Here is a 27,960-nt window from a genome sequence, read left to right as displayed (position 1 = left end):
ATGCCTATTTCATAAAGTCTCCATAAAAATCCAAAAGTGTGGGGTTCAGTGAGCTCCCGGGATGGTGAACTGAAGAGATTAGGGGAGAGCAGTGTGCCTGAGAGGGCATGGAAGCTCAGTGTGCTTTCCCCTGTGCATCTCTTCCGTTTGGTTGTTCCTGAGTTATATTCTTTTATAACAAACCAGTAATCTAGTGAGTAAATGGGTTTCCTGTGTTCTGTGAGCTGCTTTAGCAAATTAATCAAACCCAGGGAAGGGGTTGTGGGAATTTCTGATTTATAGTCAGTTGGTTAGAAGCATAGGTAACAACCTGGCCTTGAGAATGGCATCTGAAGTCCAAATCCAAGGAGGGGGTCGTTGGAACCTCCAATCTGTAGGTGGTTGGTCAGAAGCCCAGGTAATAACCAGGGCTTATGACTGGTGTCTGAAGTGGGTTCGAGGGGGCAGTCCTGTAGGACTGAGCCCTCAATTTGTGGAATCTGATGTTATATCTGGGTAGGTAAGCATCAGAACTGAGTTGAATTCTTGAACATCCTGCTAGTGTTTGAGAATTGTTTGCTGGTATCTGCGCACCACCCCCTGCCCACGCACATACACACACATTGGCATTGGTCTCAGAACCATTTAATGCCCAACAAAATACTCTGTAATTTGAGAACCACTGCTCCAGATCCTTGTTACCTAAAGTATGATCTGTGGACTAGCTGTAGGGACATCACTTGGGAGACTGGTAGAAATGCAGAATCTCAGGCCCCATCCCAGACCTACTGCATCAGAATCTGCCTTTTAGCAAAATCCTCAAGTGATTCAGATGCATCTGAAAGCTGAGAAGCATTGCTCTAGCTGACATTAAACCCCAGTTCACTGTTCTTTCCCCATCAAGGTTATCTTCTTTGCTTCCTCAAAAACTTCTACTAACTACCTCATGGGGGTGTTGTAGTGATCACATAAAATAGCGCCATATCTACCCAGATTGTTATGTTAGCCTCTCACTGAGATATCATAAACAATGACTTTTCAACTATATTAGAAGTTTTAAAAATTGTTTTGATTATGGAAAATTACCTTAACCAACTTGGACCCCCTCTTCTCTTTTTATTCCAGAAAAAGATATATGGATGTTACTGAACATTAAATGGCCACAAAGGAGAGTGTTCATTGGTTTTGCCCACATTATAGATGATTTTCCTTCCATTTATAGAGAAGAAATTTTCAGTTTCAGAATGCTGAATAGATCATTCCCATTTCTCTGCCCCATACGTCAAGATCTCATTCCCTTTGGCTGCTAATGATGTTTTCACAAGTCTTTTCTAATCTACCTATCTATTTCAACCAAAGTATTCTTTCTAGGGTATGGTTGTATCTCTGCCCTAGTTAAAATTTTGGGTGCTGCCCCGTTTTCTCTAGTTTATATTTTTCAGCTTAGGATTCAAAGACCTCCATAATGTCTTAGAGTCTATTCCTTATCTCCCCAACTAGATTGTAGGCCCCTTTACTTGTATTCATGCTCTTTCCCACAGCATATAAAATTATAAATAGCACTAAGTAGATATTTAATAGATGTATGTTGAATTATATTGAAAAAGGTACATATAGAAAAAGGAAGTAAATTTACATAATGCATAACAAACTAATGAAATACATCACAGTTCATTTAAAAACAGTTGAATAAGATATTTTAATATTATTCACAAAAATTTGTTGTAAGGAAAATTGCAAAATAATATAAAACCAAATGCATAGAGATATTCATTTTATAGTATTTAAAATATCTGTTAATTAGAAACCACTTAAAATGCCCCCCTCCCCCAATAGGAAAAGGGTTTAGAAAATTATGGTATCTCAATATGATGAAGAATTTACCTTCTACACCACTCCTTAAGTATCCTGCTAAATTCAAAGCAGATCCTGTCAACCCACTGCTTAATGGGCTCTACTGATTCCATTTGGAAAAGCAAATTTCTTATTTTGAAATTCACCATATTTCACGATCTATCCCAATCCACCTTTGTATCTTCACTTAGTGCTCTCCTCAATTAATTTCAAGCTTCTGAGTCATTAAATTGTTGTTGAAACATTCCAGACTCTTTCAAAACTTCAACTTTTGTAACACTACAGTACTGTATCTTCATTTGGAAAATTCGTATCTATCATTCAAGAGTCACATCAAATTTCAATTCTTTGGTGAAATATTTCTTGTTCTCTCCACAGAGTTAAATGCCCCATTCAACCTCCAAGCTGCCAAAACTTTCTGCTCATATTGCCATCAAGGCAACTTAGAACACACAATATTCTGAATTTGTTTCTATGACTGTGAGGTACCCGAAAGTAGTAATGGGTTTTATTTTTTGTATCTCTATCATCAACATAGTACCTGATGAATAGTGAATGGTTAATAAATACTTTGAAATGAATTAATGAGTGAATTAAAGAGATTGAATTTGGAGACACTTAAAACTATGATTTTGAAATCTGTGTAGGAATGAATATTGAAAATGGCCTATGATATAAATTTAAGTGGAAAAAGTAATATTACAAAATTAAAGTCACATTCTAATCACCAAATATATAATATTATGTGTTCCTGGGGCAATTGTATACCTATGTCTACCCATGTTTATCTAATTACACACTGTATAATCTCTCCCCTGTTATAGGAGTATATTTTATTTATTTATTTTTAATTTTTTATTTATTTATTTATTTTTGAGGTACGCTGGCCTCTCACCACTGTGGCCTCTCCCGTTGAGGAGCACAGGCTTTGGATGCACAGGCTCAGTGGCCGTGGCTCATGGGCCCAGCGGCTCCGCGGCATGTGGGATCTTCTCAGACCGGGATACGAACCTGTGTCCCCTGCATCGGCAGGCGGACTTTCAACCACTGCGCCACCAGGGAAGCCCTATTTTATTTATTTTAAATCAATAAAACTTGAAAATAGGAAAAACAAATTGATTTATTAAGGAGATATATTTTTTTCTTTATTTTTGTAGAAATGTTGTTTATATAACAACTTCATGATAAAAAACTTTAGCAAACTAGGAATAGAGGGAAATATCTTCAATTTGATAAAGAACATCTACAAAATACCTGCAGCTAACAGCATACTTAATAGCGAGAAAATGGACAATGTCCCCATAACACTGAGAACAAGTTAAGGACAGCCTGTCTTACCACTTCTATTCAACACTGTATAGAAATCCTAACTAATGTAATAAGATAAGAAATGGAAATAAAAGTATACAGCCTAGTAAGGAATAAATAAATGATTTTTATTCACAGATGATATGACTGTCTAGGTAGAAAATCCCAAAGAATTAAAAAAAAAAATTCCTGAAACTAATAAGCAATTATAGCAGTGTTGCAGGATACAAGGTTAATATACAAACGTCACTTACTTTCCTATATACCAGAAATGAAAACTTGGACTTTGAAATACAGTACCATTTATAATAACACCCCCCAAATTAAGTGCTTAGGAACAATCTAACAAAATATGTATGAGACTTATATGCAGATACCATAAAACAGAGAAGAAGAAAAACAAAGATATAAATAAATGGAAAGATATGCTGTGCTCATAGATTGGAAGACTCAGTATTGTTAAGATGTTAGTTTTCCCAGCTTGATCTGTAGATTCAATGCAATCCCAACCAACATCCCAGCTAGCTATTTTGTAGATATTGACAAACTGATTCTAAAATTTATGTGGAAAGAAAAAAGGCCTAGAATAGCCAACTTTGTCCTTAAGTGTGGACTGTGCATAGTAACTTTCTTCCAAAGAGTATAGTATGGGCTTCCCTGATGGTGCAGTGGTTGAGAGTCCACCTGCCGATGCAGGGGACACGGGTTCATGCCCTGGTCTGGGAGGATCCCACATGCCGCAGAGTGGCTAGGCCCGTGAGCTGTGGCCGCTGAGCCTGCACGTCTGGAGCCTGTGCTCCGCAATGGGAGAGGCCCGTGTACCACAAAAAACAAAAAACAAAACAAAGAGTATAGTATGACAAGGGAGAAAAAGAGAGCAACTTTACAGTGGTAAACCCTGTTTGCCAGGTCGTCAAGGTTAACATAAATCAATGTGATCAGTTTGATAGCATGTACCATTGATATGATGTGATGAGAATAGCACTTTGCCTCTAGGGTCTTCCTCCCCAAAATTCATAACCCCAGTCTAACCATGATGAAAACGTTAGAAAAATCCCAGTTGAGGGGCATTCTATAAAATACCTAACCAGTAATCCTCAAATCTGTCAATGTCATCAAAAACAAGGAAAGTCTGAGAAATTGTCACATCCAAGAGGAGCCTAAGGAGACATGACAACTACATGTGATGTGTTGTCCTGGATGGGAACACCTGGAACCGGAAAAGGCCATTAGAAAAAAACCTAAGTAAATCTGAATAAAGCATGGACTTCAATTAGCAATAATATATCAATATTGGTTCATTAATTAGGACAAATGTGTAATACTAATGTAAGCTGTTAATAATATCTGGGAGATTGGTTCAAGATGGTGTAGTAGAAGGACGTGTGCTCACTCCCTCTTATGAGAGCACCAGAATCACAACTAACTGCTGAAAAATTATCAACAGGAAGACACTGGAACTCACCAAAAAAGATACCCCACATCCAAAGACAAAGGAGAAGCCACAATGAGATGGTAAGAGGGGTGCAATCACAATAAAATCAAATCCCGTAACTGCTGGGTGGGTGACTCACAAACTGGAGAACACTTATATCACAGAAGTCCACCCACTGGAGTGAAGGTTCTGAGCCCCACATCAGGCTTCCCAACCTGGGGATCTGGCAACGGGAGGAGGAATTCCTAGAGAATCAAACTTTGAAGGCTAGCAGGATTTGATTGCAGGACTTTGACAGGACTGGGGGAAACAGAGACTCCATTCTTGGAGGGCACATACAAAGTAGTGTGTGCAATGGGATCCAGGGGAAGAAGCAGTGACCCCGTAGGAGACTGAACCAGACCTACCTGCTAGTGTGGAGGGTCTCCTGCAGAGGCAGGGGTGGCTGTGGTTCACCGTGTGGACAAGGACACTGGCAGCAGAATTTCTGGAAGTACTCCTTGGTGTGAGCCCTCCCAGAGTCTGCCATTAGCCCCACCAAAGAGCTGGGTAGGCTCCAGTGTTGGGTCGCCACAGGCCAAACAACAAACAGGGAGGGAACACAGCCCCATCCATCAGCAGACAAGCAGATTAAAGTTGTACTGAGCTCTGCGCAACAGAGCAACACCCAGCTCTATCCACCACCAGTCCCTCCCATGAGGAAACTTGCACAAGCCTCTTAGATAGCCTCATCCACCAGAGGGCAGACAACAGAAGCAAGAAGAACTACAGTCCTGCAGCGTGTGGAACAAAAACCACATTTACAGAAAGATAGACAAGATGAAAAGGCAGAGGGCTATGTACCAGATGAAGGAACAAGATAAAACCCCAGAAAAACAATTAAATGAATTGGAGATAGGCAACCTTCCAGAAAAAGAATTGGGAATAATGATAGTGAAGATGATCCAGGACCTCGGAAAATGAATGGAGGCAAAGATGAACAAGATGCAAGAAATGTTTAACAAGCACCTAGAAGAATTAAAGAACAAACAAACAGAGATGAACAATACAATAACTGAAATGAAAAATACACTAGAAGGAATCAATACCAGAATAACTGAAGCAGAGGAACGGATAAGTGACCGGGAAGACAGAATGGTGGAATTCACTGCCATGGAACAGAATAAAAAATAAGAATGAAGAGAAATGAAGACAGCCTAAGAGACCTCTGGGAAAACATTAAACACAACAACATTCACATTATAGGGATTCCACAAGGAGAAGAGAGAGAGAAAGGACCCGAGAAAATATTTGAAGAGATTATAGTCGAAAACTTCCCTAACATGGAAAAGGAAATAGCCACCCAAGTCCAGGAAGGACAGAGAGTCCCAGGCAGGAAAAATCCAAGGAGAAACACACCAAGACACATAGTAATCAAATTGACAAAATTAAAGACAAAGAAAAATTATTGAAAGCAACAAGGGAAAAACAACAAATAACATACAAGGGAACTCCCATAAGGTTAACAGCTGATTTCTTAGCAGAAACTCTACAAGCCAGAAGGGAGTGGCATGATATATTTAAAGTGATGAAAGGGAAGAACCTACAACCAAGATTACTCTACCTGGCAAGGATCACATTCAGATTCGATGGAAAATCAAAAGCTTTACAGACAAGCAAAAGTTAAGAGAATTCAGCACCACCAAACCAGCTCTACAACAAATTCTAAAGGAACTTCTCTAAGTGGGAACCACAAGACAAGAAAAGGACCTATAAAAATAAGCCCATAACAATTAAGAACATGGTAATAGAAACATACATATCGATAATTACCTTAAACATGAATGGATTAAATGCTCCATCCAAAAGACACAGGCTCACTGAATGGATACAAAAACAAGACCCATATATATGCTGCCTACAAAAGACCCACTTCTGACCTAAGGACAGATACATACGGAAAGTGAAGGGATGGAAAGAGATATTCCATGTAAATAGAAATAAAAAAAAAACTGGAGTAGCAATACTTATATCAGATAAAGTAGACTTGAAAATAAAGAATGTTACAAGAGACAAGGAAAAGCACTACAGAATGATCAAGGAATCAATCCAAGAAGAAATTATAACAATTATGTATTCACCCAAAATAGGAGCACCTCAATACATAAGGCAACTGCTAACAGTTATAAAGAGGAAATCGACAGTAACACAATAACAGTGGGGGACTTTAACACCTCACTTACACCAATGGACAGATCATCCAAACAAAATTAATGAGGAAATACAAGGTTCAAATGACACAATAGACCAGATAGATTTAATTGATATTTATAGGACATTCCATCCAAAAGCAGCAGATTGCACTTTCTTCTCGAGTGCACATGGAACATTCTCCAGGGTAGATCACATCTTGGGTCACAAATCAAGCCTCAGTAAATTTAAGAAAATTGAAATCATATAAAGCATCTTTTCTTACCACAACATTATGAGATTAGAAATCAATTACCGGGAAAAAAAACGTAAAAAACACAAACACATGGTTGGTAAACAAAACGTTACTAAATAACCAAGAGATCACTGAAGAAATCAAAGAGGAAATCAAAAAATACCTAGAGACAAATAACAACGAAAACACGACAATCGAAAACCTATGGGATGCAGCAAAAGCAGTTCTAAGAGGGAAGTTATAGCAATACAAGCCTACCTCAAGAAACAAGAAAAATCTCAAATACACAATCTAACCTTACACCTAAAGGAATTAGAGAAAGAAGAACAAACAAAACCCAAAGTTAGTAGAAGGAATGAAATCATAAAGATTAGAGGAGAAATAAATGAAACAGAAACAAAGAAAATACCAAAGATCAATAAAACTGAAACCTGGTTCTTTGAGAAGATAAACAAAACTGATAAACCTTTAGCCAGACTCATCAAGAAAAAAAGGGAGAGGACTCAAATCAATAAAATTAGAAAGGAAAAAAGAGAAGTTACAACAGACACTTCAGAAATACAAAGCATCCTAAGAGACTACTACAGGCAACTTTGATAATAAAATGGACAACCTGGAAGAAATGGACGAATTCTTGGAAAGGTATAACCTTCCAAGACTGAGCCAGGAAGAAATAGAAAATATGACCAGACCAATCACAAGTAAGGAAATTGAAACTGTGATTTAAAGTCTTCCAACAAACAAAAGTACAGGACCAGACGGCTTCACAGGTGAATTCTATCAAACATTTAGAGAAGAGCTAACATCCATCCTTCTCAAACTCTTGCAAAAAATTGCAGAGGAAGGCACACTCCCAAACTCATTCTAGGAGGCCACCATCACCCTGACACCAAAACCAGACAAAGATACTACAAAAAAAGAAAATTACAAACCAATATCACTGATGAATATAGATGCAAAAATGCTCAACAAAATACTAGCAAATAGAATCCAACAACACATTAAAAGGATCATACACCATGATCAAGTGGGATTTATCCCAGGGATCCAAGGATTCTTCAACATATGCAAATCAATGTGATACACCATATTAACAATTTGAAGAATAAAAACCATATTATCATCTCAATAGACGCAGAAAAAGCTTTTGACAAAATTCAAAACACATTTATGATAAAAATTCTCCAGAAAGTGGGAATAGAGGGAACCTACTTCAAAATAATAAAGGTCATATGCAACAAACCCACAACAAACATCATTCTCAATGGTGAAAAACTGAAAGCATTTCCTCTAAAATCAGGAACAAGACAAGGATGTCCACTCTTGCCACTATTATTCAACATACTTTTGGAAGACCTAGCCATGATAATGAGATGAAAAAGAAATAAAAGGAATACAAATTGGAAAAGAAGAAGTAAAACTGTCACTGTTTGCAGATGACATGATTCTATACATAGAGAATCCTAAAGATGCCACCAGAAACCTATTAGAGCTAATCAATGAATTTGGTAAAGTAGCAGGGTACAAAATTAATGCACAGAAATCTCTTGCATTCCTATACACTAATGATGAAAAATCTGAAAAAGAAATTAAGGAAACACTCCCATTTACCACTGCAACAAAAAGAATAAAATACCTAGGAATAAACCTACCTAGGGAGACAAAAGACCTGTATGCAAAAAACTATTAGACACTGATGAAAGAAATTAACAATGGTACAAACAGATGGAGAGATATACCATGTTCTTGGATTGGAAGAATCAATATTGTGAAAATGACTATACTACCCAAAGCAATCTACAGTTTCAGTGCAATCCCTATCAAATCACCAATGGCATTTTTTACAGAACTAGAAGAAAAAAATCTTAAACTTGTATGGAGACACAAAAGATCCCAAATAGCCAAAGCAGTCTTGAGGGAAAAAAACGGAGCTGGAGGAATCAGACTCCCTGACTCCAGACTATACTATAAAGCTACAGTAATCTAATCAATATGGAACTGGCACAAAAACAGATATATAGATCATGAAACAAGATAGAAAGCCCAGAGATAAACCCATGCACCTATGGTCAACTAATCTATGACAAAGGAGGCAAGGATATACAATGGAGAAAAGACAGTCTCTTCAATAAGCAGTGCTGAGAAAACTTGACAGCTATATGTAAAAGAATGAAATTAGAACACTCCCTAACACCATACAGAAAAATAACCTCAAAATGTACTGGAGACCTAAATGTAAGACTGGACCCTATAGAACTCTTAGAGGAAAACATAGGAAGAACACTCTTTGACATAAATCACAGCAAGGTCTTTTTTGATCCACCTCCTAGAGTAATGGAAATAAAACCAAAAATGAACAAATGGGACCTAATGAAACTTAAAAGCTTTTGCAAAGCAAAGGAAACTACAGACAAGACGAAAAGACAGCCTTCAGAATGGGAGAAAATATTTACAAACAAATTAGCAAACAAAGGATTAATCTCCAAAATATATAAACAGCTCATGCAGCTCAATATTAAAAAAACGAACCCAATCCAAAAATGGGCAGAAGACCTAAATAGACATTTCTCCAAAGAAGACATACAGATCGGCAAGAGGCCCCTGAAAAGATGCTCAACATCATGAATTATTAGAGAAATGCAAATCAAAACTACAATGAGGTATCACCTCACACCCATTAGAATGGGCATCATCAGAAAATCTACAAACAGTAAATGCTGGAGAGGGTGTGGAGAAAAGGGAACCCTCTTGCACTGCTGGTGGGAATGTAAATTGATACAGCCATTATGGAGAACAGTATGGAGGTTCCTTAAAAACTAAAAATAGAACTACCATATGACCCAGCAATCCCACTACTGGGCATATACCCAAAGAAAACCATAATTCAAAAAGACACATGTTGGGCTTCCCTGGTGGTGCAGTGGTTGAGAGTCCGCCTGCTGGTGCAGGGAACACAGGTTCGTGCCCCGGTCCAGGAAGATCCCACATGCCGTTGAGTGGCTGGGCCCGTGAGCCATGGCCGGAGCCTGCGCGTCCAGAGCCTGTGCTCCACAATGGGAGAGGCTACAACAATGAGAGGCCCGCATACTGCAAAAAAAAAAAACACAAAGAAACCCCACATGCACCCCAATGTTTATTGCAGCACTATTTGCAATAGCCAGGTCATGGAAGCAACCTAAATGCCCACTGACAGACGAATGGATAAAGAAGATGTGGTACATATATACAGTGGAATATTAGCCATAAAAAGGAAAGAATTGGGTCATTTGTAGAGATTTGGATGGATCTAGAGACTATCATACAGAGTGAAGTTAGTCAGAAAGAGAAAAACAAATATCGTATATTAACGCCTATATGTGGAACCTAGAAAAATGGTACAGATGAACCGGTTTGCAGGGCAGAAATAGAGACACAGATGTAGAGAACAAACGTATGGACACCAAGGGGGAAAAGTGGCGTTTGGGGTGGGGTGGTGGTGGTGTGATGAACTGAGAGATTAGGTCTCACATATATACACTAATATGTATAAAATGGATAACCCATAAGAAACTGCTGTATAAAAAGTAAATAAAATTCAAAAAAAAATCTGGGCATGGGGTATATGGGAACTCTGTACTATCTTCCTAGTAATTCTGTAAATCTAACACAGTTCTAAAATTCAAATTTATTTAAACGTGTTGTGTGTACATAGCAGTTATTTTTTTTTAATTACATTAATGAGTGGTAGGGTCCTTTGAAACCAGATGTTTGAGGGGGCAGGGGTAGACACATTCCTAACTATTAAATTTGATTTCATTCATTCAGTCAGTAGATATTTCTGAAGTCCCTCTATAATAAAAACACTATATTAATGCTAAAAATGACAAGTCTGTCCCTGTTCCAAGGGTTCAAAGTTTAATACAAGGAGTAGAACCATGGTTTCCACAGCAGGTGTGTTGGGGTCACTGAGTTAAATGAATCACAGATCTTACCTCTGTGACAATAATCATATATTTGTATTCTTTTTCAAGTAACTAAGACAACAAAGTGTTGTGTGTCAACAAAAACCTTCAAGCCCTTCTAAACACCTGATTGGACCCTACGTAGGGTTCATCACTGTCAACTCACTGCTATATAAAAGAGAGTGAGGGCAGAGCAGTACTGGGTCAGTGAGTGGAAAAAGAAGATTCTGCTCCTGCACTTTAGTATTTCCTACCATCAGTAAATAATCTGCCCTCTAGAGATGTACCTTGATTGTATTTCCTGCCTAAGCACATTATTCTCATTGAGTAGGAAGTTCATATGAGAAAAGAGAGAACCAGGGACGTAGGGTAGTGTAATTGGAACTGAAGGGATTGGAGGCAATAGTAAGGGCAGAAGAAAGGAGAAAAATGACTCCCCGTCAGTGGCAGGAGTCAGAACAGTGTGGAGCTTCTGTTCCTTTGACAAACTCTCAGAATCCTGAGGGACAGAGCTGTTTTAGGACTGTTCTCAGCATTGTCTTCACACTGGACTTGCCTGGGGAACTCTAAAATACTAATGCCTGGTCCCTACTCCCAGAGACCCTGTTTTAATCGCTTCTTGTCTAATGTGTAGACAAGGATGTGTATCTGCTGGTAAGAGGTCGTGTGGTGGCCCCGGAAAGCTCAGGGCACCAGAATTTATCCCATCCACCTCAGAAGTTTTTTCTCCACACATCCTTAGCTAAACTGCAGAGTGCCTGAGGGCAGTGGCAGGAGGTTATATAACTGTATCTCCACACCATCTAACAAAGTCTGAGCTTCAGAAATGTTTGTTCAATGAACTGTTATCGATTTTGTTTTCAACACGCAATGTGATCCTCATTTATCTCCTGGGAAAGCTGGGGTAAAATTGTTCAATAAACTGTTATCGATTTTGTTTTAAAGATGCAATGTCATCCTCATTTATCTCCTCGGAAAGCTGGGGTAAAAGCTGAAGGGCAAAGGTTTCCATGTTGGCTGCACATTAGAAATAGCTAGTGGAGAGCTTTATTGACACCCCAGGCCAATAAAACCAGAATCTGGATGGACTGATATCAGTATTTGTTAAAGTTTGTTAAATTTCCCCAGGTGATTGTTCAGTGTTGCAGCCAAAGCTGACAGCCACTGCTCTAGAGTTACCCTCTCTTAAATATTTTTGTATCCATTCAGTTGTGTTTTTGATGGTGGTGGGGAGGGTTGATATATTTAAGAATTAAAAGCACCTATTCATCTAAGGGTGTTTATTACTTAATTTTATATTTATATAAAATGTATTAAATATTATTACTTAATTTTATATTTTATATAAAAATGTATTAAATATGCCTCATTTTACATTATATCACATATACACTTTAGAACTTTACTACATGAAAGTAAACTGAAGCCTCTAGCCACGTGGGTTTCAGTAGTTGTTGCTCTCAGGCTCTAGAGCGCAGGCTCAATAGTTGTGGCGCACGGGCTCAGGTGCTCTTGGGCATGTGGGATCTTCCCGGGATTGAACATGTGTCCCCTGCACTGGCAGACGGATTTTTAACGACTGTACCACCAGGGAAGTCCCTCCATTCTTTTCAAAGAAATATAAAGCAACAAAGTACAAACAGCAGCAATAGCCAATGTGGAGGGGCTGTTCAGCTCCACCTCCTTTCAGCCAACACACCGCCCACTCAGCAGCACCCATTATCTCCACAGAGGGGATAAAACGTGGGCCAAACCTGTTCTGGGCAGAAAAAATTAACCCTATGACCTCTCTGTTTTTTACCTGCAGTTGCCCGCACTCTCAGCTACTCTCAGGGGAGACCCTAGGGGCCGGAATCTCCATCACCCGCCCTTCCCATTCACTTTTAACTTCCTGGTGTTGTCTTATAGTGACAGACTCCTACTGGTGAAGGGAAACTGTCACCAACAACCCCGAAGCAAGTCTTGCTCCAAAAGCTTAAGCAGAGAACATCTGTTTTTCAGGAGATCTGTCAGAACACATCCCGGCCCCTCGTCCACCTCTCCAAACCAACCCCCAACCCCCCAAATCGGATCTTTGTTTCCGTGCTACGGGAAGAAATTTACTTTAAAATACCCATGCACTGAGATGGGCGCTGGGGTACAGTGGGGAGTGAGGGGATTAAGTTTCCTACTTAGAGGAGCTTATAGTTTAGTAGAGAAGACTGAAACACAAACATAATTTCAAAAAAATAAAAATACTGTAAAAAGCGCTTTCCTCACACAGCTACCTGTGTGATTACAAACACAAAATATCCACTTTAGAAATATAACAAATTCTTCAAATACAAAATCATGCATGAAAGACCAATGTAATGGATATAAGATTTCACACATTGGGTCAGAATCAGGGCTCATTCAACCCAGGCATCTGTTTTGACAGGTGTAAGGGGTTCTGGGAGAGGTATGCGTTGTGGCTGACGCTATGCATCTTTGTGCCCCTTAGGTTAGGGACAGAGTAAAGGGACAAATTAGTTAATTAAATAGTTAACCCCACTAGGGGATTGTAAGTAAAGAAAACAGTATGGGTGACCCCTGTAAGTTAATGATCATTCAAGAAAGCAGGTTTGCTTAACCACAAAACCAAGCAGGCCTGTTTAGCAACAAAATCCATGCAGCAGAAGCATAAGACAAAACATGTCCCAAGACAATAAAACAGTGGTGGTATGAGAGCCACATCCTGCCCAGTGAGCCTAGGACATGCTCTCTGCACACTTAAAAAACAATAATTTATGGAAAGGTGACATTTCAAAATGAAAGACACTCATTGTACCGAGACCTGAAATAATTTTTCCATAGTGCCACGACAGTCATCGCTTGACCATATAGGGACAAGAAAACTCCCCTGCCCAGCCTGGAGGAGCTGATGATGCAAGCGTGATGTCTACTAAAGAATGAGGAACAAGGTGGTCTTTTCCCCCTCCCTACTTTTCCTTTGATTATAAAACTGTAGCCTACTAAATTCTCAGGGCATGGCCCCCTCTGGCCTGCCCGCTTATAAGCTTTACAAGCATCCTATTCTAATAAATCACCTCTTATCAATCACTTTACCTCTCACTGAATTCTTTCTGCGTTGAGAGGTAAAGGACTGGAGCTCCTTGGAGCCCCCCAAAACACCACCTATCAGTTTCACTTTTACTAATGCCTGAGTCAACTTTGCTGAAGGTGATTTATTGCCAATAATGCCAGCCCTGGGTTTTTTTTTTTTAAATTAATTTCTTTTTGGCTGCATTGGGTCTTTGTTGCTGTGTGAGGGCTTTCTCTAGTTGTGGTGAGCAGGGGCTACTCTTCGTTGTGGTGTGGTCTTCTCATTGTGGTGGCTTCTCTTTGTGGCGGAGCATGGGCTCTAGGCACGCAAGCTTCAGTAGTTGGGGCACGTGGGCTCAGTAGTTGTGGCTCATGGGTTCTAGAGCACAGGCTCAGTAGTTGTGGTGCATGGGCTTAGTTGCTCTGCGGCATGTGGAATCCTCCTGGACCAGGGCTTGAACCCATGTCCCCTGCATTGGCAGGCAGATTCTTAACCACTGTGCCACCAGGGAAGTCCCCAGCCCTGGGTTTGACTTACTGACTTCACCCCAGAAGTATCCTTCCTAGACCAATGGTTATTTCTCAAGGGTTTACCTTTTAATGGTGCAAAAGGCAGAATAGGAAGGGACACAGGAGTTCCTCTCAGCAATCCCATGAAGAAAGTACTATCAAACACTTCTTCTGCAAGTAAGTGAAAAGACAGGGAGGTACACCTGACAGTCTGGCTTCAGGCCTTGGCTTCAAACACTATATATACTGCTCCTTTACGAGGATATATTTACATCTTATTTATCCACAAGTCCTTTGTCCATTTCTCATCTCTCTATTGCATCCTTATCCTTTGCTTATTAACTCCTGCCTTTACAGTTTACACTGTAGCTGAACTGCTTTTAGCTGAGCATAGCTTTCCTTATTTCAACTACTTTAAAATATGTTTAAAAATAGATCTTTGGGGGCTTCCCTGGTGGCGCAGTTGTTGAGAGTCCGCCTGCCGATGCAGGGGACACGGGTTCGTGCCCCGGTCCGGGAAGATCCCAGATGCCGCGGAGCGGCTGGACCCGTGAGCTATGGCCGCTGAGCCTGCGCGTCCGGAGCCTGTGCTCCGCAACGGGAGAGGCCACAACAGTGAGAGGCCAGCGTACCGCAAAAAAAAATTTTTTAAATAAAAATAAAAATAGATCTTTGGTTTTGGAAATCATTTGGCTCCATCAGTAAGACTCCTGCTCAAAATATGGTCTGAATTATATGAACACACACACACATGCACACACAGTGGGGAGTACAGGACATCAACATACCCTAATGGGAGAATAAAGGGAAAGAAGCTTAAGGATGGAGTTATATATATTTCTCAGTAATTAAAGTGGTTTTTTTGATGTGGTTCTGTCTTTTTGATATGGTTCTTATAAAAATGTCATGAAGAACCTAGGGGTAAGGCAGGAATAAAGACGCAGACCTACTAGAGAACGGACTTGAGGTTATGGGGAGGGGGAAGGGTGAGCTGTGACAGGACGAGAGAGAGTCATGGACATATACACACTAACAAACGTAGTAAGGTAAATAGCTAGTGGGAAGCAGCCGCATGGCACAGGGATATTGGCTTGGTGCTTTGTGACAACCTGGAGATGTGGGATAGGGAGGGTGGGAGGGAGGGAGATGCAAGAGGGAAGACATATGGGAACATATGTATATGTATAACTGATTCACTTTGTTATAAAGCAGAAACTAACACACCATTGTAAAGCAATTATACCCCAATAAAGATGTTTAAAAAATGTCATTAATCTCTCAATAGTCATCTTAAGACAAGCTAATGAAAAAGTTCGTATTTTTCTTTTAAAAAAAAAAAAGCTACTATTTACTTTTGTTCTGGATTCTCTTCTCACTTTGCTCCAGAAATCCCCTATTTAACTAGTGTTCTCACCGTCAAATACCATGAAATAGAATGTCATTTGTCACCAAATATCTTTTCTTCTGTCTAATGCTACTTTCTCTTAGAAAGGAAAAACAGGGTTTTTTTTTTCCAGTTGCCTAAACGCATCTCCCTTCAGATTTCAAAAATATTAATCTCTTGTCTTATCCCTCCCCAAGATTTATGGCAGCAGAAGGGCCACTGAATACTAAAGAACAAGAAGTTCTCATATAATCATCCTGTTTCTATTAGACCATGGTTTATTGGGTGTTGGAGAAGTTAGTGACTTCCTTTGAGTTAATGAGTTGCTGGACCACAAAAAGCCAATCTGAGTCTGAGGGAGATGATTGCAAGTCACCCAGAGATCCCAGAATTTGAGCTGGATGCAGCACCTGGATGGAATTTGGAGTTGTCTTCCTTGGGGTGGGGATGAGCATAACAGGAGAAGGATGAACACAGAATTCTAGTGGCTAGAGGGGTGTCAGACAATGCTAACTCTTCATTAAAATCTGTCTTCCTCATATTACAGCATTATAGGGCTGTAGCTGGCATGGGGTTGCCCAAATAGCAACAGTATTTCCCAGTTTCCCTTGCAGCTGCACGTGGCCATATGACTAAGTTCTCACTGAGTTCTGCCTAACCTATTTAAAAGGCAATGGTTTTCCCTGGACTTCTGCTCACTCTTCTTTCCTGTAGCCTAGAATAATGATAACCAGAGAGATGTTTGGGAACTATGTATTGAAGTAGGTCCACTATCAGATTGGGGCCCTAAATGACGGGATATTCTAATCTGGATCTATTAATCTTGGACTCTTACATGAGAGATAAGTAAATTGCTATTTTATTTGTGCTATTGAATTTTTAATTTTGCTGTTTAAACAACCCTAATTAATATTAGTATCAATATTCTTTGGGCCTGTAACTTTTTTTTTTTTTTTTGTGGTACGTGGGCCTCTCACTGCTGTGGCCTCTCCTGTTGCGGAGCACAGGCTCCGGACACGCAGGCTCAGCAGCCATGGCTCACGGGCCCAGCCGCTCCGCGTCATGTGGGATCTTCCCAGACTGGGGCACGAACCCATGTTCCCTGCATCGGCAGGCGGACTCTCAACCACTGCGCCACCAGGGAAGCCCCTGGGCCTGTAACTTTTTAAAGACTGATATCTTCATAAAAGTTTTCAGTTATAAATGTGAATTATCCTATAATAGTACTTTTAAAAATAAAATTCTGAAAAGTGTTTTAATGCAACCATTTTACCTATTGGAAGTTTAACTTACAAATTAATTTGTAAATTGGATAATTTTGAATGTACTAGAGATACCTAGTTATAGGAAAACTCTTGAGTACTTTTATAAACTGAATATTAATCTGTCTCTACTGAATCAGTTTTACAATTTCAGAACAATACAAGAATTACTTTTAAAACTTAATTTTTTAAAATGTAATTTTATTTTAATGCTCTACTACTTTACGTTTTGTAATTAATTACTTTTAAACTTGGCAAAATGTTTTGTGTTGTTGTTAAATTACTTGTAAAAAGTTTTAAACATTGACTCAAATTTTCTCTAATTGCAAATTTGCAAGTGAGTATATACAGGCTCAACTTTGACTAATTTTTTCTACAAACAAAAGGCAGTCAGAGGACATGGTGCTGGGGGGAGGACCGTAGGGTCCTGCTCCATTTCATTTGTGCCTCCTGTGCATTCAGTGCTGCATGCCTTGCTGTTGCTCTAAGGCAGCATCCCCAACCTTTTTGGCACCAGGGACTGGTTTCCTGGAAGACAATTTTTCCACGGACTCGGGTGGGGGTGGTTGGCAGGGAGGATGATTTCGGGATGATTTGAGAGCATTATATTTATTGTGCACTTTATTTCTATTATTACTACATTGTAATATATAATGAAATAATTATACAACTCACCATAATGCAGAATCAGTGGGAGCCCTGAGCTTGTTTTCCTGCAACTAGATGGTCCCATCTGGGGGTGATGGGAGACAGTGACACCCGAAGTGGGTTGCTTATGTCCAGTCTACTCTGTAATCTCGTTTTGGTTGCTGTCACTACAGAAAACCCTGCTTCACAAAGATAGGATGTTGGAAATGGAAGCAGGCTTTTCAGTGCTTTTGTGGCAATCTCAGGACATTCCGCCTTGACTTTAATCCAAGAACATACGGAGATTTTTTTTTTTTCAGTACGCGGGCCTCCCACTGTTGTGGCCTCTCCCGCTGCGGAGCACAGGCTCCGGACGCGCAGGCTCAGCGGTCATGGCTCACGGGCCCAGCCGCTCCGCGACATGTGGGATCTTCCCGGACCGGGGCACGAGCCCGTGTCCCCTGCATTGGCAGGCGGACCCTCAACCACTGCGCCACCAGGGAAGCCCTGTCTCTAACATATTTTTAAGGCCACCGTCATTTGCAGTCTCAAGCAGTTGGTCCTCTTCTAGCACGGACAATGTTGATTCACCTGGCTTATTCACAAATGGATCGTGTCCACTCCTTCCCAGTTCAGGGGTCTTTTGTGGTTGGGAAGTAATGCTTAAACTCTTTTGAAAGCTGAGATAGGTGATCAGGCACCAGCTGGGAGAAAGAAGGCTCTGGCTCAGTGTCTTTCAAAATCTCTGCTAATGTTTGAAACATGTCAAAAATCCCAATGTTCACTCGTCACCCCCATAATTCCAGCTTGGCTTTGAATGCAGCCACTTTATCTGCCAACTTGAACATAGTTGTCATTCTCCCCTGAAGTGACAGATTGAGTTCGTTGAGTAGGTTGAATATGTCACACAAGGAAGCAAGTTTTGCAACCCATTCTGTGTCACTGAAATGTGCTGCCAGTGGTGACTGTTTTTCTAAAAGAAATCTCTGGAGCGACGCTTGTAACTCAGAAACCCTGGCCAGTGATCTACCTTTAGAAAGCCATCTCACTTCTGTGTATCAGAGGAGACGTGTGTGCTCTGCGTCCATCTCTTCACAGAGCTGCGCCAACAGATGTGAGTTAAGGGCATGTACTTAATGTGGTTGATAATTTTAATCACATCCTGCAAAACGTTAAATTCAGGCGACATTTTTCGGCTAGTCAGCATTTCTCTATGGATGACACAGTGCGTAGACTCACATTCAGAAGCAACCTCTTTGACCCAAGTAGTGAAACCAGAAAGCAGTCCAGTCACGGCAGCCGCTCTGTCCATGCATATTATGAGACAAAATGACCAGTTCGGTTTTCCTGATATGTAATCATTCAAAGACTTGACTAGTTCTGTAGCTGTGGTGTTGGTTGGCAACAAAAGTGCACAAAACTTATCCTCATGCCCATCCTCCTGAAAAATATACTGCACAAAAACAAGCATTGTAATCTTGTCAACATTGGTAGACTCGTCAACCTGGATTGTGTACCATGCGACTCATTTGTCCTCTCTAAAAATTGTGCCTCAATATCCTCTGCTATTTCATCAATTCATCTAGTTATGGTGCTAGCCAAAAGAGGAACATGTGCCACCTTTCTTTTGTTTTTTTAAATCTTTATTGGAGTATAATTGCTTTACAATGGTGTGTTAGTTTCTACTTTATAACAAAGTGAATCACTTATACGTATACATATATTCCCATATCTCTTCCCTCTTGTGTCTCCCTCCCTCCCACCCTCCCTATCCCACCCCTCTAGGTGGTCACAAAGCACCGAGCTGATCTCCCTGTGCTATCCGGCTGCTTTCCACTAGCTATCTACCTTACGTTTGGTAGTGTATATATGTCCATGCCACTCTCTCGCTTTGTCACAGCTCACGCTTCCCACTCCCCATATCCTCAAGTCCATTCTCTAGTAGGTCTGTGTCTTTATTCCTATCTTACCCCTAGGTTCTTCATAACATTTTTTTTCTTAAATTCCATATATATGTGTTAGCATACGGTATTTGTCTTTCTCTTTCTGACTTACTTCACTCTGTATGACACACACTAGGTCTATCCACCTCATTACAAATAGCTCAATTTCGTTTCTTTTTATGGCTGAATAATATTCCATTGTATATATGTGCCACATCTTCTTTATCCATTCATCTGATGATGGGCACCCAGGTTGTTTCTATCTCCTGGCTATTGTAAATAGAGCTGCAATGAACATCTTGGTACATGACTCTTTGAATTATGGTTTTCTCAGGGTATATGCCCAGTAGTGGGATTGCTGGGTCATATGGTAGCTCTATTTGTAGTTTTTTAAGGAACCTCCATACTGTTCTCCATAGTGGCTGTATCAATTCACATTCCCACCAGCAGTGCTAGAGTGTTCCCTTTTCTCCACACCCTCTCCAGCATTTATTGTTTGTAGATTTTTTGATGATGGCCATTCTGATGGGTGTGAGATGATATCTCATTGTAGTTTTGATTTGCATTTCTCTAATGATTAATGATGTTGAGCTTTGTTTCATGTGTTTGTTGGCAATCTGTATATCTTCTTTGGAGAAATGTCTATTTAGGTCTTCTGCCCATTTCTGGATTGGGTTGTTAGTTTTTTTATTATTGAGCTGCATGAGCTGCTTGTAAATTTTGGAGATTAATCCTTTGTCAGTTGCTTCATTTGCAAATATTTTCTCCCATTCTGAGGGTTGCCTTTTGGTCTTGTTTATGGTTTCCTTTGCTGTGCAAAAGCTTTGAAGTTTCATTAGGTCCCATTTGTTTATTTTTGTTTTTATTTCCATTTCTCTAGGAGGTGGGTCAAAAAGGATCTTGCTTTGATTTATGTCATAGAGTGTTCTCCCTATGTTTTCCTCTAAGAGTTTGATAGGTTCTGGCCTTACATTTAGGTCTTTGATCCATTTTGAGCTTATTTCTGTGTATGGTGTTAGGGAGTGGTCTAATCTCATACTTATACATGTACCCGTCCAGTTTTCCCAGCACCACTTATTGAAGAGGCTGTCCTTTCTCCACTGTACATTACTGCCTCCTTTATCAAAGATAAGGTGACCATATGTGCGTGGGTTTATCTCTGGGCTTTCTATCCTGTTCCATTGATCTATCTTTCTGTTTTTGTGCCAGTACCATACTGTCTTGATTACTGTAGCTTTGTAGTATAGTCTGAAGTCAGGGAGCCTGATTCCTCCAGCTCCGTTTTTCGTTCTCAAGATTGCTTTGGCTATTCGGGGTCTTTTGTGTTTCCATACAAATTGTGAAACTTTTTGTTCTAGTTCTGTGAAAAATGCCAGTGGTAGTTTGATAGGGATTGCATTGAATCTGTAGATTGCTTTGGGTAGTAGAGTCATTTTCACAATGTTGATTCTTCCAATCCAAGAACATGGTCTATCTCCATCTATTTGTATCATCTTTAATTTCTTTCATCAGTGTCTTATAATTTTCTGCATACAGGTCTTTTGTCTCCTTAGGTAGGTTTATTCCTAGATATTTTATTCTTTTTGCTGCAATGGTAAATGGGAGTGTTTTCTTGATTTCACTTTCAGATTTTTCATCATTAGTGTATAAGAATGCCAGAGATTTCTGTGCATTAATTTTGTATCCTGCTACTTTACCAAATTCATTGATTAGTTCTAGTAGTTTTCTGGTAGTATCTTTAGGATTCTCTATGTATAGTATCATGTCATCTGCAAACAGTTACGGCTTTCCTTCTTCCTTTTCGATTTGGATTCCTTTTATTTCCTTTTCTTCTTTGATTGCTGTGGCTAAAACTTCCAAAACTATGTTGAATAAGAGTGGTGAGAATGGGCATCCTTGTCTTGTTCCTGATCTTAGTGGAAATGCTTTCAGTTTTTCACCATTGAGGATGATGTTGACTGTGGGTTTGTCATATATGGCCTTTATTATGTTGAGGAAAGTTCCCTCTATGCCTACTTTCTGCAGGGTTTTTATCATAAATTGGTGTTGAATTTTGTCGAAAGCTTTCTCTGCAGCTATTGAGATGATCATATGGTTTTTCTCCTTCAATTTGTTAATATGGTATATCACATTGATTTGCGTGTATTGAAGAATCCTTGCATTCCTGGAATAAACCCCACTTGATCATGGTGTATGATCCTTTTAATGTGCTGTTGGATTCTGTTTGGTAGTATTTTGTTGAGGATTTATGCATCTATGTTCATCAGTGATATTGGCCTGTAGTTTTCTTTGTGACATCCTTGTCTGGTTTTGGTATCGAGGTGATGGTGGTCTCGTAGAATGAGTTTGGGCATGTTCCTCCCTCTGCTATATTTTGGAAGAGTTTGAGAAGGATAGGTGTTAGCTCTTCTCTAAATATTTGATAGAATTCGCCTGTGAAGCCATCTGGTCCTGGGCTCTTGTTTGTTGGAAGATTTTTAATCACAGTTTCAATTTCGGTACTTGTGATTGGTCTGTTCATATTTTCTATTTCTTCCTGATTCCGTCTTGGCAGGTTGTGCATTAGAAAAATTTGTCCATTTCTTCCAGGTTGTCCATTTTATTGGCATAGAGTTTTTTGTAGTAATCTCTCATGATTTTTTGTATTTCTGCAGTGTCAGTTATTACTTCTTTTTCATTTCTAATTCTATTGATTTGAGTCTTTTCCCTTTTTTTCTTGATGAATCTGGCTAATGGTTTATCTATTTTGTTTATCTTTTCAAAGAACCATCTTTTAGTTTTATTGATCTTTGCTATCGTTTTCTTCATTTCTTTTTCATTTATTTCTGATCTGATTTTTATGATTTCTTTCTTTCTGCTAACTTTGGGGTGTTTTTGTTCTTCTTTCTCTAGTTGCTTTAGGTGCAAGGTTAGGTTGTTTATTCGAGATGTTTCCTGTTTCTTAAGGTAGGATTGTATTGCTGTAAACTTCCCTCTTAGAACTGCTTTTGCTGCATCCCATAGGTTTTGGGTCGTCATGTCTCCGTTGTCAGTATTTTCTAGGTATTATTTTATTTCCTCTTTTGATTTCTTCAATGATCACTTCGTTATTAAGTAGTGTATTGTTTAGCCTCCATGTGTTTGTATTTTTTACAGATCTTTTCTTGTAATTGATATCTAGTCTCATAGCGTTGTGGTCGGAAAAGATACTTGATACAATTTCAATTTTCTTAAATTTACCAAGGCTTGATTTGTGACCCAAGATATGATCTATCCTGGAGAATGTTCCATGAGCACTTGAGAAAAATGTGTATTCTGTTGTTTTTGCATGGAATGTCTTATAAATATCAATTATGTCCATCTTGTTTAATGTATCATTTAAAGCTTGTGTTTCCTTATTTATTTTCATTTTGGATGATCTGTCCATTGGTGAAAATGGGGTATTAAAGTCCCCTTCTCTGAATGTGTTACTGTCGATTTCCCCTTTTATGGCTGTTAGTATTTGCCTTATGTATTGATGTACTCCTATTTTGGGTGCATAAATATTTACAATTGTTATATCTTCTTCTTGGATCGATCCCTTGATCATTACGTAGTGTCCTTCTTTGTCTCTTGTAATAGTCTTTATTTTAAAGTCTATTTTGTCTGATCTGAGAATTGCTACTCCAGCTTTCTTTTGGTTTCCATTTGCATGAAATATCTTTTTCCATCCCCTTACTTTCAGTCTGTGTGTGTCTCTAGGTCTGAAGTGGGTCTCTTGTAGACAGCAAATATATGGGTTTTGTTTTTGTATCCATTTAGCCAATCTGTGTCTTTTGGTGGGAGCATCTAGAATATTTACTTTTAAGGTAATTATCAATATGTATGTTCCTATTCCCATTTTCTTAATTGTTTTGGGTTCGTTATTGTAGGTCTTTTCCTTCTCTTGTATTTGTTGCCTAGAGAAGTTCATTTAGCAGTTGTTGTAGAGCTGGTTTGGTGATGCTGAACTCTCTCAGCTTTTGCTTGTTTGTAAAGGTTTTAATTTCTCCATCAAATCTGAATGAGATCCTTGCTGGGTAGAGTAATCTTGGTTGCAGGTTTTTCTCCTTCATCACTTTAAATATGTCCTGCCAGTCCCTTCTGACTTGCAGAGTTTCTGCTGAAAGATCAGCTGTTAACCTTATGGGGATTCCCTTGTGTTTTATTTGTTGTTTTTCCCTTACTGCTTTTAATATGTTTTCTTTGTTTTTAATTTTTGACAGTTTGATTAATATGTGTCTTGGCGTATTTCTCCTTGGATTTATCCTGTATGGGACTCTCTGTGCTTCCTGGACTTGATTAACTATTTCCTTTCCTATATTAGGGAAGTTTTCAACTATAATCTCTTCAAATATTTTCTCAGTCCCTTTCTTTTTCTCTTCTTCTTCTGGAACCCCTATAATTTGAATGTTGGTGCGTTCAATGTTGTCCCAGAGGTCTCTGAGACTGTCCTCAGTTCTTTTCATTCTTTTTTCTTTATTCTGCTCTGCAATAGGTATTTCCACTATTTTACCTTTCAGGTCACTTATCCGTTCTTCTGCCTCAGTTATTCTGCTATTGATCCCATCTACAGTATTTTTAATTTCATTTATTGTGTTGTTCATCATTGTTTGTTTCATCTTTAGTTCTTGTAGTTCCTTGTTAAATGTTTCTTGCATTTTGTCTGTTCTATTTCCAAGATTTTGGATCATCTTTACTATCATTATTCTGAATTCTTTTTCAGGTAGACTGCCTATTTCCTCTTCATTTGTTAGGTCTGGTGGGTTTTTATCTTGCTCCTTCATCTGCTGTGTGTTTTTCTGTCTTCTGTTTTTGCTTATGTTACTGTGCTTGGGGTCTCCTTTTTGCAGGCTGCAGGTGTAGTTCCCGTTGTTTTTGGTGTCTGTCCCCAGTGGCTAAGGTTGGTTCAGTGGGTTGTGTAGGCTTCTGCGTGGAGGGGACTAGTGCCTGTGTTCTGGTGGATGAGGCTGGATCTTGTGTTTCTGGTGGACTGGTCCAAGTCTGGTGGTGTGTTTTTGGGTGTCTGTGGAGTTATTATCATTTTAGGCAGCCTCTCTGCTAATGGGTGGGGTTGTGTTCCTGTCTTGCTAGTTTTCTGGCATAGGATGTCCAGCACTGTAGCTTGCTGTTCGTTGAGTGAAGCTGGGTGCTGGTGTTGAGATGGAGATCTCTGGGAGATTTTCACCGTTTGTTTTTATGTGGAGCTGGGAGGTCTCTTGTGGACCAGTGTCCTGAAGTTGGCTCTCCCACCTCAGAAGCACAGCACTGACTCCTGGCTGTAGCACCAAGAGCCTTTCATCCACACGGCTCAGAATAAAAGGGAGAAAAAGTAGAAAGAAAGAATTAGTAGAAGTAGAACAAAGAAAGAGAGAAAGAAAGAAAGAATGAAAGAAAGGGAGAGAGGGAGGGAGAGAGGGAGGGAGGGAGGGAGGGAGGAAGTAAGGAAGGAAGAAAGGAGGGAAGGAAGGAAGAAAGAAGATAAAGTACAATAAAATAAAGTAAGATATAATATAATAAAGTTATTAAAATAAAAAATAATTATTAAGAAAAAAAGAAAAGAAAAAAAAGAAAAAAATTTAAACAAAAACGGAAACAAACAAAAAAACGGACAGATAGAACCCTAGGACAAATGGTGGAAGCAAAGCTATACAGACAAAATCTAACACAGAAGCATACACATACACACTCACAAAAAGAGGAAAGAGGGAAAAAATCATAAATCTTGCTCTCAAAGTCCACCTCCTCAATTTGGGATGATTCGTTGTCTATTCATGTATTCCACAGATGCAGGGTACATCAAGTTGACTGTGGAGCTTTAATCCGCTGCTCCTGAGGCTGCTGGGAGAGATTTCCCTTTCTCTTCTTTGTTCTCACAGCTCCCTGGGGCTCAGCTTTGGATTTGGCCCCGCCTCTGCGTGTAGGTCACCGGAGAGCGTCTGTTCTTCACTCAGACAGGACGGGGTTAAAGGAGCCGCTGATTCGGTGGCTCTGGCTCACGCAGGCTGGGGCGGGGTTGGGGGGGGGCACGGAGTGTGGGGCGGGCCTGCGGCGGCAGAGTCAGGCGTGACGTTGCACCAGCCTGAGGTGTGCCGTGCGTTCTTCCCGGGGAGTTGTCCCTGGATCCCTGGACCCTGGCAGTGGCGGGCTGCACAGGCTCCCTGGAAGGGGGTGTGGATAGTGACCTGTGCATGCACACAGGCTTCTTGGTGGCGGCAGCAGCAGCCTTAGCGTCCCATGCCCGTCTCTGGGGTCCGCACTTTTAGCCGCGGCTCGCGCCCGTCTCTGGAGCTCCTTTAAGCAGCGCTCTTAATCCCGTCTCCTCGCGCACCAGGAAACAAAGAGGGAAGAAAAAGTCTCTTGCCTCTTCGGCAGGTCCAGACTTTTCCCCGGACTCCTTCCCGGCTAGCTGTGGTGCACTAACCCCCTGCAGGCTGTGTTCACGCTGCCAACCCTAGTCCTCTCCCTGTGCTCCCATCGAAGCCGGAGCCTCAGCTCCTAACCCCGCCCGCCCCGGCGGGTGAGCAGACAAGCCTCTCGGCCTGGTGAGTGCTGGTCCGCACTGATCCTCTGTGTGGGAATCTCTCCGCTTTGCCCTCTGCATCCCTGTTGCTGTGCTCTCCTCCGCGGATCCGAAGCTCCCCTCCTCCGCCACCCGCAGTCTTCGCCCTCGAAAGGGCTTCCTAGTGTGTGGAAACCTTTCCTCCTTCACAGCTCCCTCCCACTGGTGTAGGTCCCGTCCCTATCCTTTTGTCTCTGTTTATTCTTTTTTCTTTTGCCCTATCCAGGTACGTGGGGACTTTCTTGCCTTTTGGGAGGTCTGAGGTCTTCTGCCAGCGTTCAGTAGGTGTTCTGTAGGAGTTATTCCACGTGTAGACGTATTTCTGGTGTATCTGTGGGGAGGCAGGTGATCTCCGCATCTTACTCTTCCACCATCTTCCCAGAAGCCTCCTTGTACCACCTTTTGAACTGCAGCCTATCCCAAAGGTTTACGACAAATGTCCTTAGCAGCAGGCAGGATCAACTCTTCACCAACAGTAAAGGGCTTCTTACCTTTAGCAATGCAGTTAGCCACTAAGAATGATGCTCTTAGTGCAGACACTTTTGATGAAGTGGTGGCCTTCAATAATTGCTTCTGTTCTTCGTGTTCATGGTTTTTTTTCTTTTGAAAAACTCTAAAGGCTTGTCTTTTAATGCAGGGTGCTTGGTCTCCATGTGGTGAAGCAGTTTTGAAGGTTTCATGGTTTCGTTGGATAGCCAGTCACCACATAATTATACAAAGCGGGCTTGGAGAATGTGAATCACCTGTTGCAATGAAACCATAGTTTAAGTAGGACTCGGTATTTTCTTTTAAATGCAGCTTTCCTTTTGTTGGCAGTCTTAGAGTATTCTGCTGTCTCATCATTGGTCTTTCCCCCTTTCAAAGACGCTCTCCAGCAATGTTTGTTTTTGACTCATTTTGGCTAGGGTTAGCTGTGGCTTACCAAAACTGTGACTGAGACAAGTGCGCAGTGCAGGAAAGAGGCGCAAATGGAAGTGGTAAATAAAATAATGTGTGGTCCACATGTGGACTAAAATGTGTCGGATTCTGACTTGAAGCCTGCCACCAGATGCAGCTGTACAATTGAAGTACATCAACTCACTTGCCACTATAAAGCCTGCCTCCAGATGCAGCTTAATTTTCATTTGCCCCTCACTGATAGGGTTTTGATATGAGTGTGCAAGCAATTGATTTATTATGGTCTCTGTGCAGTCAAACCTCTCTGCTAATGATAATCTGTATTTGTAGCCACTCCCCAGTGCTAGCATCACCACCCCAGCTCCACCTCAGATCATCAGGCAGTAGATTCTCATAAGGAGCACGCAGCCTACATCCCTCACACGTGTAGTTCACAGTAGGGTTCCCACTCCTATGAGAACCTAATGCTGCCACTGATCTGACAGGAGGCAGAGCTCAGGTGGTAATGTGAGCAATGGGGAGCAGCTGTAAATACAAATGAAGCTTCATTCGCTCACCCACTGCTCACCTCCTCCTGTGCACCCTGGTTCCTAACAGGCCACGGAGCAGTATCGGTCCCTGGCCTGGGGGTTGGGGACCCCTGGCCTAAGGTACAAAAACAAGCAATGGAAGACCCTGCCCTTCGTGAATTTCAAAGATGATTGGAAATACAGAATATAAACCCATTAAAAAGATTTAAAGATACTTAAAAATACCATAAAAAACAAGAGGAA

General features: G+C 40.5%; 1 protein-coding gene across 4 annotated transcripts in view; it reads right to left on the bottom strand.

Annotated features, from left to right (window-relative positions):
• LOC132424101 (flavin-containing monooxygenase 5-like) overlaps positions 1-5,179 on the bottom strand; it is a 34,122-nt gene extending 28,943 nt beyond the window's left edge. For 3 of the 4 annotated variants that reach the window (XR_011246692.1, XR_011246693.1, XM_069541304.1), the window contains exon 1: positions 4,984-5,176. The gene's annotated coding sequence lies outside the window, so the exon portion shown is untranslated. Of the gene's footprint in view, positions 1-4,983 lie in introns of all 4 variants that reach the window. The other variant, XM_069541303.1, reaches the window with a different exon arrangement.
• Between the last annotated feature and the right edge of the window lie 22,781 nt (positions 5,180-27,960).

This window comes from Delphinus delphis, chromosome 1 (assembly GCF_949987515.2).
Source record: "Delphinus delphis chromosome 1, mDelDel1.2, whole genome shotgun sequence".
Classification (NCBI taxonomy): Eukaryota; Metazoa; Chordata; class Mammalia; order Artiodactyla; family Delphinidae; genus Delphinus; species Delphinus delphis.
Note: the sequence above shows the minus strand (reverse complement) of the source record. Positions and strands in the feature narration are given on the sequence as shown.